The 12,292-nt window shown below is 42.5% G+C and overlaps 1 pseudogene across 1 annotated transcript; it reads left to right on the top strand.

The window, feature by feature from the left end:
- The first annotated feature begins 4,858 nt into the window (after positions 1 to 4,858).
- On the top strand, positions 4,859 to 5,848 carry LOC310722185 (trace amine-associated receptor 6 pseudogene; annotated as a pseudogene). The gene has a single exon. The product of its transcript is annotated as a trace amine-associated receptor 6 pseudogene (transcript).
- The last annotated feature ends 6,444 nt before the right edge of the window (positions 5,849 to 12,292 follow it).

Below are 12,292 nucleotides of genomic sequence, written 5' to 3'. Positions count from 1 at the left end.
GATGTTTTTCACCTTTGGATAATGTGACCAAATCTTGCTCTTGTATTGTTTTAAATTAAAGATCACATATAAACCATAAATATAATATATAGTATGATGTATTACATTATATAATAGCAATGTTTGCTTTGTTATTATTTATATAGAAAATAGTTTAATTTGTAACAGATTCTAGAAATTAGAATAAAACCAAATAAACAACATTATATGAGGGAATATAGATAATGACATAAATTGATATCAGAAGATTAAAACTGTTTTATGCAAGAAAAATGTTTTTAAATGAGGATACTTAATAAAGATTTTACATTTCAAGGAAGAAAAAATATATTATTTATGTTAACTGTAGATACCTTATAAGAAATGAGCTGAATGCTGAGAAATAGTAACTGCTAAATCTGCAAAGCAAAGTGTTGTGATGCAAAGCCACATATTAATGTATCTGCAAATCCACACTTCTACAGTGTTGCACAGAAACACAGGTATAATGTAATATTGTAAAGAGGAGATGAAGATCCAGAAGGAATAACTCAATTAATTTCCCTGCTTTAATAATAAAACACACCGGACCCTAACATTCAACTTGAAACAAACTCTGATATTTCAGAAAATATTCCAATCTCAGGGATTACAGGCCTGCCCTCAACTGAGCAGGAACCTACAGCCTGTGAATAATCACTGATTCAGGTTTGGCCTAAATCAGGCTGAAGTTGACTTTGGGTGTAACCTGGTTCAGTGCAGGCCATTAGAAAATGTGCAAAAAAAAGATGTGTTGTGTATTATATATATATAAATTACTACAACAGTGGGGACAGGGGTTAATCCTTATCTCCTTCATCCAATAAATCTTGGGACACAACAAACTGGCTGGGGTTTCAGTTGTAAGTAAACATATTTCTGAATGGTTCCTACAGTACAGAAGCACAGTGTGGAATGAGTGCAGCATTGGCTGGAGAAGTAATGCTTGGGCAGTCAACCATCAGTTCAATCGCCTACTGTTGTGCGGACCTCGTTACATTTTGGAGTGTGTTTGAGGAGATTTGTGGAGATTCATTTAGCTACAAGGGTGTTAGTAAAGTCAGGTACTGATGTAGGTGAGGTGAGGAGACCTGGGTTGCAGTCATTTTTCACATTCATCTCAATAAAGTTGAGTTCAAACCTAAATAGCAGGAGATCTTTCACTGTAACCCATGTAAAGCATCTCTTTATGGAGGTGCCTTTGTTGATTAGTTAATGCAGAATTACACAAACCTTCCTGGCGGATACTGCCTGAAGTCCCACCGAATCAAATTGAATCACATTTTTATTTGTCACATACACATACATACAGAGTACGACATGCAGTGAAACCAGTTCTAAAGCAGGTGAAAACTTGGCCAACAGAAGCCATTATGGCTCTTTAGGACTTCTTTGAATATACCGTACTGACAGGGACATGTTTACTAAAAATGAAACCAATGCCTTCTAACCTGGAGGAGAACGAATAATAAGTGATCAGCAAGTGCAGTGATGTCACTGTCCCCATGAACATCATCTCATGCTTTAACCAGAAACTGTGGATAACTTTAGGGGGACTTCGGAAGGCTTTTTAGGCTGGCGACAAGCCGACGCTAAGAACAGCGAAGGGGAGACCAAGTGGAAAGGGAGTAAGACCAGGAACATTGGAGCTGTTTAAACTGTTCTATCATGGTGTGGATTGAAAAAGAAATGGTGTAGGGGTGAGTGTAGTAGAGGTAAAGAGAGTTTCTAATAGAGTGATGAACATTAAGCTGGAAGGTGACGGGATGATAAGTGTTCAAGTGGGTTATGAGATGGATGGGTGGTGCTATTCTGGGCATGTGAGCATTAAAATCTCCAACTGCCTCAGGGTCATCAAGCTTCTGGCTGTCAGTTTACGTCCCTATTACTTGCTCAGAGAGTTTGGACACGCCATTTTTCTCATTGTTTACATCCCTCCATGCACCGATGTGGAGGTAGCGTGTGACGTCATCTATTCCACTGTTGCAAGGTTACAAACACAACCCCCCGACGCGCTTGTGTTGGTCTCTGGGGACTTTAATCATGTTACTCTGGACACAACACTACCTGCTTTCTCCCAGTATGTAGACTATAACATCAGGGAAAAAGGACAATTGATCTACTGTATGGAAATGTAAAGAATGTATACAGCGCCACCCTGCTGCCTGCACTGAGGAAAGCAGACTATAATCCTATTCTGTTTTAGCCTAGCCACAAACCAAGAGTAAGAAGACTACCTACAACCACACGCTCATTCAGGAAGTGGTCTTTTGAGGCAGAGCAGACTCTGAGAGACTGTTTCAGTAATACAGACTGGAATGTACTGCAGGAGTTGCACAGTGGAAACATTGAGGAAGGTGTTGACTGCACTACTGACTACATCAACTTCTGTATGGATGTTGTTGTTCCAGTAAAAAAACTGTACACTGCTATGCTAACAGCAAGCCCTGGATCACAAGCGACATCAAGGGTCTTCTGAACCAGAAGAAGAGGGCCTTTAAGGATGGTGATCAGCAGAAGCTTAAGAGTGTGCAGAGGCAACTCAAAGTCCAGCTCAGGGAGGCGAAGGAGCAGTACAAGAGAAAGCTGGAGCAGATGTTGCTGAACAACAGGAGGTGTGGGACAGTATGAAGAAAATCATCAGATGCAGCTCGAAGCAGGGTAACACTACTTAAGGAGGTGTGGGAAGAGTAAACCAGCTGAACAACTTCTTCAGCAGATTTGACCACCCCAGCTCATTCACACTTCAGTACACTTCAGCCCCACCCCCTGGAACTAACTGTAGCAGAGGGGAGAGTGTCCCTCCATCCACGATCACGGCAGACTAGGTGTGCAGAGGGCTGAGGAGGCTTCGTCTTAGCAAAGCAGCTGGCACAGATAGAGTTTCTCCAAGACTACTGAAGGCCTGTGCTTCAGAGCTGGGAGACCCTTTACAGTGCATCTATAACCTGAGCCTGGAACAGGAGAGGGTCCTGTGGCTGTGGAAACCATCCTGCATTATCCCAGTTCCAAAGAAGCCATGCCCTGGAGAACTGAATGACTTCAGGCTAGTCGGCCTGACGTCTCACATAATGAAGACCATGAAGCGGGTGCTGCTACACCACATGAGACCTCAGGTTCACCATGACCTCAACTCTCTTCAGTTTGCATACCAGGAGAAGGTGGTAGGGAAGGCTATTATCTACTTGTCACATCGATCCAAGATAAACTGACAGAGATGGGAGTAGGCTCACACCTGGTAGCAGGAATCACAGATTCCTAACAGGCAGACCTCAGTACGTGCGACTGGGGGACTGCAAGTCTGACACGGTAGTCAACAGTACGGAGCATCGCAAGGGACTGTGCTCTCTCCGGTCCGGTTTACCCTGTACACATCAGACTTTCAATACAACTCAGAGTACTGCCAAGTACAAAAGTTTGCGGATGACACTGCTATCGTGGGCTGTATCAGGAGGGGACAGGAGGAGTACCGAAAACTCATCCAGGACTTCGTTGAAAGGTGTAAATTTAACCACCTGCACCGCAACACCACAAAGACCAGGGAGATTGTGGTGAACTTCAGGAGACCCAGGCCTTAACCGGAGCCTGTGACTAACAACGATGACTGTGTAGAGATTGTAAAAACTTACAAATACCTGGGAGTGCAGCTGGATGATAGAATGGACTGGACTGCCAACACGGATGCTCTGTGCAGAAAAGGACAGATCGGGCTGTACTTCCTCTGGCGTCCTTCAACATCTGCATAAAGCTGCTGCAAATGTTTTATTATACTGTTGTGGTGAGTGCCCTTGGACATCTCACTTTTGGACAAGCTGCTGGGGGAGGCGGGATCGGTAGTGGGCTCGGAGCTGGACAGCCCGACATCAGATGCAGATAGATGAGGGCTAAACAGGCTCCTGTCAATCATGGACAATCCGCTGCATCCACTACACAGCATCATCTCTAGGGAGAGGAGCAGCTTCAGTGAGCGGTTCCTGTCACTGCCCTGCTCCACTGAAAGACTGAGGAAGTCGTTCCTCCCCCTTGCCGTGCGACTCCTTAATTCTATCAAGGAGGGGTGGGTCAGTGCTGACTTTCCTCACAGTTCTGAACTTCCTCAGACATTCTGAACTGCACTACACACTGCACACGTTGCATATTAACACTCCGGTTTGCACATAACGCTCCAAAACGCTTTGAGTTGCACAGGACTCGATTACCTGTCAGTTTTATTTGCGCAGACTCTTTAATGTACCTTTACATTTTTAGTATTTAGTATTTTGTAGTATTTATTGCATGCCTTATGGCATATGGTTGTAGATACTGCTGGAAGCTGTAAATCTATCTATCTATCTATCTATCTATCTATCTATCTATCTATCTATCTATCTATCTATCTATCTATATTAATCTTAATTATATCATTATATGGATATGTAAAATTATAATAAACGTTATTTTTTATTTTAAAGTGTGAGACTGTTTCTAAGAATATAGCAACTTTGGTTATATCAATTTGATGAATATTTGTTTTCATTTAAATACAGTATCCTGTAACAGTGATTAAAATATTAAATGCCCCATTCGTCTATTCTTTTATATATTTGCTTTTATCTTTTCTTGCTGCTGTAACAAAGAAATTTCCCCACTGTGGGACGAATAAAGATATATCTGATCTTATCTTATCTTAAATTACATCTTTATCCAATGACATCATTTGTGTAAAACTGTCAATCAAACTGGGAGGCGAGGTCTAATTACAAACTATAAATAAATCAGAGCTGGTAATCAAGCGATCACACATTGGATGAAGATCTTAATATTTTGGACTTCTGTAGACTTTGATTCAAATGCTGTGTTCATGAACGTGACGGAGTTGAATCTCTCAGATCGCTGTGAGCATTTCTCCTGTCCAGAGAGATCTGTATCTCCTGCAGTTTATATCTTACTGTACGTGTGTTCAGCTGCTGTGGTTCTTCTAACAGTGTGTGGAAATCTGCTCGTCATCATCTCTGTTCTTCACTTCAAGCAGCTTCACACACCCACCAACATCCTCGTGCTCTCTCTGGCCGTGACGGATTTCTTTGTTGGTGCCTTATTGATGCCTCCAATGTTTATCTGGACGATCAAATCATGCTGGATTTTAGGGAGAAGTTTCTGCATTTGTTTTTGGTTAATTAGTAGTTTTATTTTGGCCTCATCCATTTATAATATCGCTCTGATCTCAGTGGATCGCTATGTCGCTCTTTCAAACCCATTTTTCTACACAAACACAATCTCTACAAGGATAATGTGCACTGTTGTTTCTTCTAACTGGTGTGTGTGTCTGGCATACAGCATAATATTTTATTATTTCAATATAAGCTTCATGAATTTTCAGTTGTGTCCTGGAGAGTGTGTTTACTTTCTGAATGAGGTTTGGTCTGTAATTGATCTTGTTGTATCATTTATATTTCCACTTTCTGTCATAATCATATTGTACAGTCGGGTTTTTCTGACCGCTAAGAAACACGCCACTGCTATCAGAGAGCTTAATAATCACACACGACCTCAAACACAGAAAATCACCTCCCACTCCATGAAATCTGAGAGAAAAGCAGCCAAAGTCCTCGGCATTTTAGTGTCTGTGTTTGTGGCGTGTTTACTTCCGTATTTTATTTACAGTTTATTAGGGAGTGTTATTGAACTACAGGCAGAATCTGTTTCTAATTTTATAATTATTCTATGCCTTAATTCCACCATTAATCCATTTATTTACGCTCTGTTTTATCCGTGGTTTAGGAGGTGCATTAAAATAATTATAACTCTGCAAATATTGAAAACAGACTCTGCATTAATCAACGTTCTTTGATAAAAAAAAAAAAAAAAAGCTGTAAACCTTATGTGACAAAATTTTATTGTATTGTTATTGTATAATAACAATCCCTAAATAATCCCTAAAACATCTGTAACAGAGTGCAGATAATATATATATATATATATATATATATATATATATATATATATATATATATATATATATATATATATATATATATATAGTAATTTGACTTGTTACAGACACTAGAAAAAAGAATGAAATCAAAATAAATAAAAACTCAATTGGTGGCTTAAAACGTTTTTATTATATATTTTTTTAAACAAAACAAAACAGCTAAATGCTAATCAATAGTAAATGATATTAATATTTGATCTGTCAGATGAGCCGTGTTTTGAAGGAAAGTCACGTATCATTTTTGCAAATCCACACATCTACAGCGTTTTACAGAAACACAGGTATAATGTAATATTTTAAAGGGGAGATGAAGATCCAGAGTGAAAGACTGCATTAGCAGGATTAAAGATGAATCAGTGCTGCATCAGAGTCAGTATAATTAGTCGAAAAGTCAGGCATTGTGCAAAAACAGACAAAATACAACTATAAAAATCTACTAAAAAAAGTAGATCATTCCATATGCTGCATGAGGACAAAGATGTCTTGTTTTGGAAGACACACTTGTCCTCAGCAGCAGTATGATCTCATTCCAGCTGAACACTTCAGATCTAAGGGTCTTGTTCAGGGCCCAACAGTGTCAGCTTGTGTTGTTGGGATTTGAACTCATGACTCACGTATAAGCAGAATTTAGAGGTTGCAGCAGAACCTGGACCTGTTGCAGCAGTAATGCAAGAACTGGACCCTGATATTTAACTAAAGAAAGAACAAAATTCTCATATTTCAAAACACAGGCAGATTTCAGGGACTGCAGGACCTTCATTAAGCAGGAACATACAGAATGTCGGTGAGTGTACAATGTGGTACAAATCAGGCCACGGTGGTCTGTGGGTGTAACCTGATCTTACCTGTAGGTGAAGGGAACAGAGGTGATGAGGAGGGGATGGTAGGTACGGCCTTAAGGAGAGGAATGTGGAAGGGCAGAAAGACTCTGTAAAATTAATGTATCTTTGTAAATCCACACTTCTACAGTGTTGCACTGTGTGTGTGTGTGTGTGTGTGTGTCCATTAAGAGACAAGAATTACAAAATAAGAATGAAACTGGGGGGGGGGGGGATTTGCAGAGCCTCGTTTGTTTGGGAGCGGAGCATGCTAGGTCGGTTCTCGAGGGAGCCAACAGCGCATATTGCGCTCACATGTCAGTGCGAATGCTCGGATAGCACTCTTTGGGGAGGGTGCTCCTGCTCCTCTCAGTTCTGACCCTGCTTTCAATGAGTTGAAGCGGCATTTGAAGACCTGGGGTGGATAGACCTAGCAGAGGGTTTGGAGATGGTCTTGTCTCTTTCTCCTCTCTCACCTGCTGGGTCCAGCGTTCTCTTGCAAGGTTTGGATGCACACCTTTTGCCGGTTTCTTCCCTCTGCGTGCTGCTCTGCCCCTCCTCCTCTTGAGAGGACAAGGGGATGAATGTTGACAAGCCCTCAGATACAACACCTTAGCCAGTCTTTTTCGAGGCGCTGTTCGAGGTAGTGACCGGTGCCGTTGCCAACCTCGACATAGAGTGGCCGTCTGATCAGCAGAAAGCTCGCGAGCACTTCCTGCAACCGGTGTCAATGCCTCCACGCTGGAGTCTGCCTTTCTTCCCAGTTGACCCATAACCAAATTCATTCGTTATGGGACAATGAAACTGCCAGATGTGTCTCGATGTGTTCTGTGTACTATAGACAAAGGTTATATGATTTAATTTGGGTCTCATCCGCCCCGGTTCTGTTGGGGGACAAGCAGGCTCTGGTCATAGAACAAGAATTGGATACTTTCTTGAGGAAGAAGGTCATCGAGGTGGTCCCTCTTTCAGACAGAGAGTCCATGTTCTAAAGCTGGTACTTCAAGCACTATAGAAATAAACTTGACTTGACTTGACTTCATAGTTCCCAAAAAAATACGGAGGGTTGCAAACCCATATTGGTCATATCTATCAGCTGAACCACTCACTTTGAGACTCAGGTTCAAGATGCTGACCTTGAATCAGGTCGTGTCCTAAATCAGGTCAGACAACTGGTTTGTCATGGTAAGTCTTAAGTATACATACTTTCATATACCCATCCTTCCAGCTCACAGAAAGTTCCTGAGGTTTGCTTTTGGGGCCGAAGCTTACCAATACCGAGTCCTTCCATTTGGTCCTGCACTCTCACTCCGCACCTTCACAAAGTGTGTGAATGCGGCACTGCTTCCACTAAAACTTTGGGGCATCCGCATTCTGAATTATTTTCACAATTGTTTGATGTCGGATCAACCGTAGCAGCTGGTGGTCCGGCATTGAGATGTCGTTCTTGCCCATATAAAGGACCTGGGGTTTAAGGCTAAACGCTAAAATGAGCATGCTTATTCCATCATAGAGACCTGCCTAAGCACCTGTTTAGGCGTAGTATGGGATTCGACTCTTTTCGGGCGCAGTTCTCGCCTACTCATGTCAAATCCATCCTCACGGCTATCAAGAAAGTCAGGGAAGACCAGTCACTCACTGTAAGGCATTTTCCAGAGACTGCTGGGACTGATGGCAGCAGTGTAGAAATTGGTTCAACTTGGACTCCTGCACATAACTCTGTGAGCCCTACTTGCCTTAGATGTGTGGAGAGATTCCCGGTTCCTGTCTCAGGGCCCCATGATGAGAGTTCCTGTCTATTGCGTAACGCTTACGATAGATGCGTCGTCAACACTTTGGTGGTTTCCTACATCAACCATGAGGGCAGGGTCTGCAATCTCTCCTCCTGTAGAAGCTGGCATGTCAGATCCTCCTGCTGGCCCAGGGAAAGCTGCTCTCCTCAAGGAAAGCATATATCCCAGGCCACTTAAACAAGGAAGCAGACACCTCATGGATGTGGTGGAGCAAATCTGGGAAAGATTTTACAGAGCACAGGTGAACCTGTTTGCGACACAAGAGGCATTGCACGGTCCCCTCTGGTTTTTCCTAACATCCCCAGCCCCTCTAGGGCTGGAAGCCATTGTGCAGTACACCTTTCCCCCTGTTGCGCTGCTTCCAGTAGTTCTGGAAAGAACATGCTCCACCTCGCGGCATATGACCACTTCGTGGAGGGAGAAATCCAGAGCTCCCTCCACTAAGTGGTCATATCCGTGAAGTGGTGCCTGTTCACGTCATGCTGCGACCAACACTACTTAGATCCAGTTAACTGCCGGTTCGGCCCAGTGCTCGAATTCCTTCAAGAACAGTTTACCAAAGGGTTGGCTGCTACCACCTTAAAGGATTTTCTTGTCCATTATTGCAGCCTGACCCTTAGTTGACACATTTATTCTGTGGTACCCGGAGGCTAAGTCCTTCAGTACGTTCTAGAGTGCTTTATGTTTGACTTGGCCATTATCTTAGAGGCCCTGTCCGAGCCTCCCTTTGAGCCATTAACTGAGGTGCATTTGAGGTTCCTCACAGACAAGATTGTGTTCCTTTGGCCATCTCCTCTCTTAAAAGATTAGGGGATTTTAGGCCCAGTCTGTGGCCCCTTATTCCATATTACTTACTCAAGGTATGGCAAGTGCCTTTCTCTATCCTAAATCAGGGTATGTTCCCCTTCCCCCAGATTGGGAGAAGGTAAACCGACTGTGTCCAGTGCGAGCACTGAATATATACTGTATGTCCACAGAACGGAACTGTAAAGAAAGTCGGAGCAGCTGTTCACCTGCTATGGCCCTCCAAGTAGAGGTCTTCCTGCAAACAAGCAGACGCTCAGCAGAATCATTCTGAATGCTATTTTATCCTCTTATGAGTCCTCTGGTCTCCCTGCTCGCTCCGGGGTCTAAGGCGTTGTCCTCTGGAGTTTCCCTCAGAGACATCTGCATCGCTGCAGGCTGGTCCATCCCACTGACCTTCGTCAGGTTTTATAGCCTTGACCTTAGTGCCACCCCTGGCCCCTCTGTCATTCGACCTCGTTCCCAAAGAGTTCCGATGCATATTTATATTATATATATCTATATAATAAAAGTTTGTAGACTCACTACATTATTGAGTGTGTTTGTGGAGATTAATTCTGCTACAAGTGACCTGTAACCCATGCTAATTTCAGTTTACAAACCACTCCATCAATGTGGAGGAGAACAAATTATCAGTGGTCATCAAGTGCAGTGATGTCACTGTTCCCAAGAACATAATTTTATGCCCTAAAGAGAAACTGTGGATAAGTGAGAAGAGACTCTGGAAGGCTTTCAGGGCAGGCAACAAGGCAGCCCTAAGAACAGCGAGGGACAAACTGTGCCAGGCCATCAGATAGGCAAAGGGTGCACATGCCCAGAGTATCCACAAACACTTCATGAAGAAGGATGAGGAGAAAGAGAGAAGGAAGACATCTACTGAGACAGCAGGGATAGAAGAAGTGTGGAAGAGTGGAGGTTCAGGTTGGTACTTTAATGTTGGTACTATGACTGGTAAAGGGAGAGAGACAGCTGATATGATGGAGAGGAGAAAGGTAGAGATGTTGTGTGTTCAGGAGAACAAGTGGAAAGGGAGTAAGACCAGGAACATTGGAGGTGTTTAAACTGTTCTATCATGGTGTGGATGGAAAGATAAATAATGTAGGAGTGATTTGAAGTTAATGCCATCAGTGCTTTTTCTCCACAAGTGGGTTGTGAGATGGAGGAGAAAGTAAGAAGCACAATTGTTATTATTGTTTTGTTATTAAAACAAAAGATATGTTTTATTAAAAATCGGGTTTCTCTTTAATGTCCGCCAACGCGCCCTCTGGGCTTCGATAGTTTCGACCTAACTCAGCCCTTCCCCCGCGCCTTTGCCATAGAGATACACAAACAACATGGCAGCGATCAAGCAAAGGTAGCCGTACCACCAATTTACTGCAGCACCTCAAACAGAGGCATGCTGTCGAGTGGAGAGATGTAGGACCCTACGAAATGAACAAGACAGCGGCAGCGTCTAATCGTACACTTACGGTACGGGTGGTGGGAGCGGTCAAAATACCTGTAAAGACGCTTCAGAACGGCATTTCCGTTAAGAAACAGAAAATTCAAAACATTTGAATCACCATATTCAAACACTCATAAAACATTTTTTTGAGGTTTACTCAATCTTTTAAATAATTCTTATTTAGAATCTCCCTGTCTATTATATTCTTATTTTAAGAGTTACTGTGGAGTTTTTAAGAAAAGTTAAGTCAAAATCACTCCAAGCATCACTGCATTTTTAACCATGTCTCACATTCAAACACTCATAAAAAAATGTCTTTATAGGTTTGCTCAATCTTTCAAATACTTCTTATTTACAGTGTCCCTGTCTATTACTCTGTTCAATTTTAGAGTTACTGTGGAGTTTTGGAGAAAAATAAAGGCAAAATCACTCCAAACCTTAGGTGCATTTTCAATCATGTTCCATATTTAAACACTCATAAAATATGTTCCATATTTAAACACTCATCTTTGAAGGTTTGTTCATTTTATGTTATGTTACGTTCTATTTTCACAATTTACAATGGCAGGGAGCCATTGTCAGGGATTCACCCTGCCACGCCCCCCTCTGTAGCTGTCAGGGATTCACCCTGCCACGCCCCCGTCTGTAGCTGTCAGAGATCCACCCTGCCACGCCCCCCTCGATAGCAGTCACGCTGCTTCCCAAGATTACCGACAGCTGTGGCTCATGAAAGATCAGACTACATAAACTCACGTTCTTGAGTCACAGGCTGTCGGTCGTTGTATTGTCATGCAGGTAAATCGCGTGGCTGCTCAAACGCCGGGATTCACCGCTGGCTATTTCTCCGAACTCCATTTCCTTATTGAAGTACTCATTGCCGAAAGCTTTACTTGCATTGGGATTAGGCGTTTGACATTCGCGCTCATAGTGGATACTTCGTTACGAGCGGATGTCTGGGTTTGCTTTTGTTTTCATTGGTGTATGAGTGTTTTGTTTTTTGCACCTCAATAAAGAACATGATTGGACTTTATCTGCTTCCGCGTCTGCAGCCTGACAGCCATCTTGTATTTTTGGCTTGTTGTTTCTGATTGCACTTTAACCCAAAGTGGGTTATAATCCCAGAAGGGTAAATAAACTTTAATAAATAAAGTTAAAACTTTTTTTGTACATTTTCTTTGACATATGCAGATTGATTTTAAGCAGGGGGGAAAAATCTATTTAAATCGCAAAATCAGATTTTTTTGTGAAAAAATCGGGGATTTTTTTTTTAGACCATATCGCCCAGCCCTAGGACAAAGATGTATTGTTTTGGAAGACACACTTGACCTGAGCAGCTTAGCATGATCTCATTCCAGCTGAACACTTAAGATCTAAGGGTCTTGCTCAGGGCCCAACAGTGTCAGCTTGTGTTGTTGGGATTTGAACTCATGACTCACGTATA

This window comes from Silurus aristotelis, assembly GCF_946808225.1.
Source record: "Silurus aristotelis genome assembly, chromosome: 28".
Lineage (NCBI taxonomy): Eukaryota > Metazoa > Chordata > Actinopteri > Siluriformes > Siluridae > Silurus > Silurus aristotelis.
This window is presented reverse-complemented; position numbering and strand designations above follow the sequence as displayed.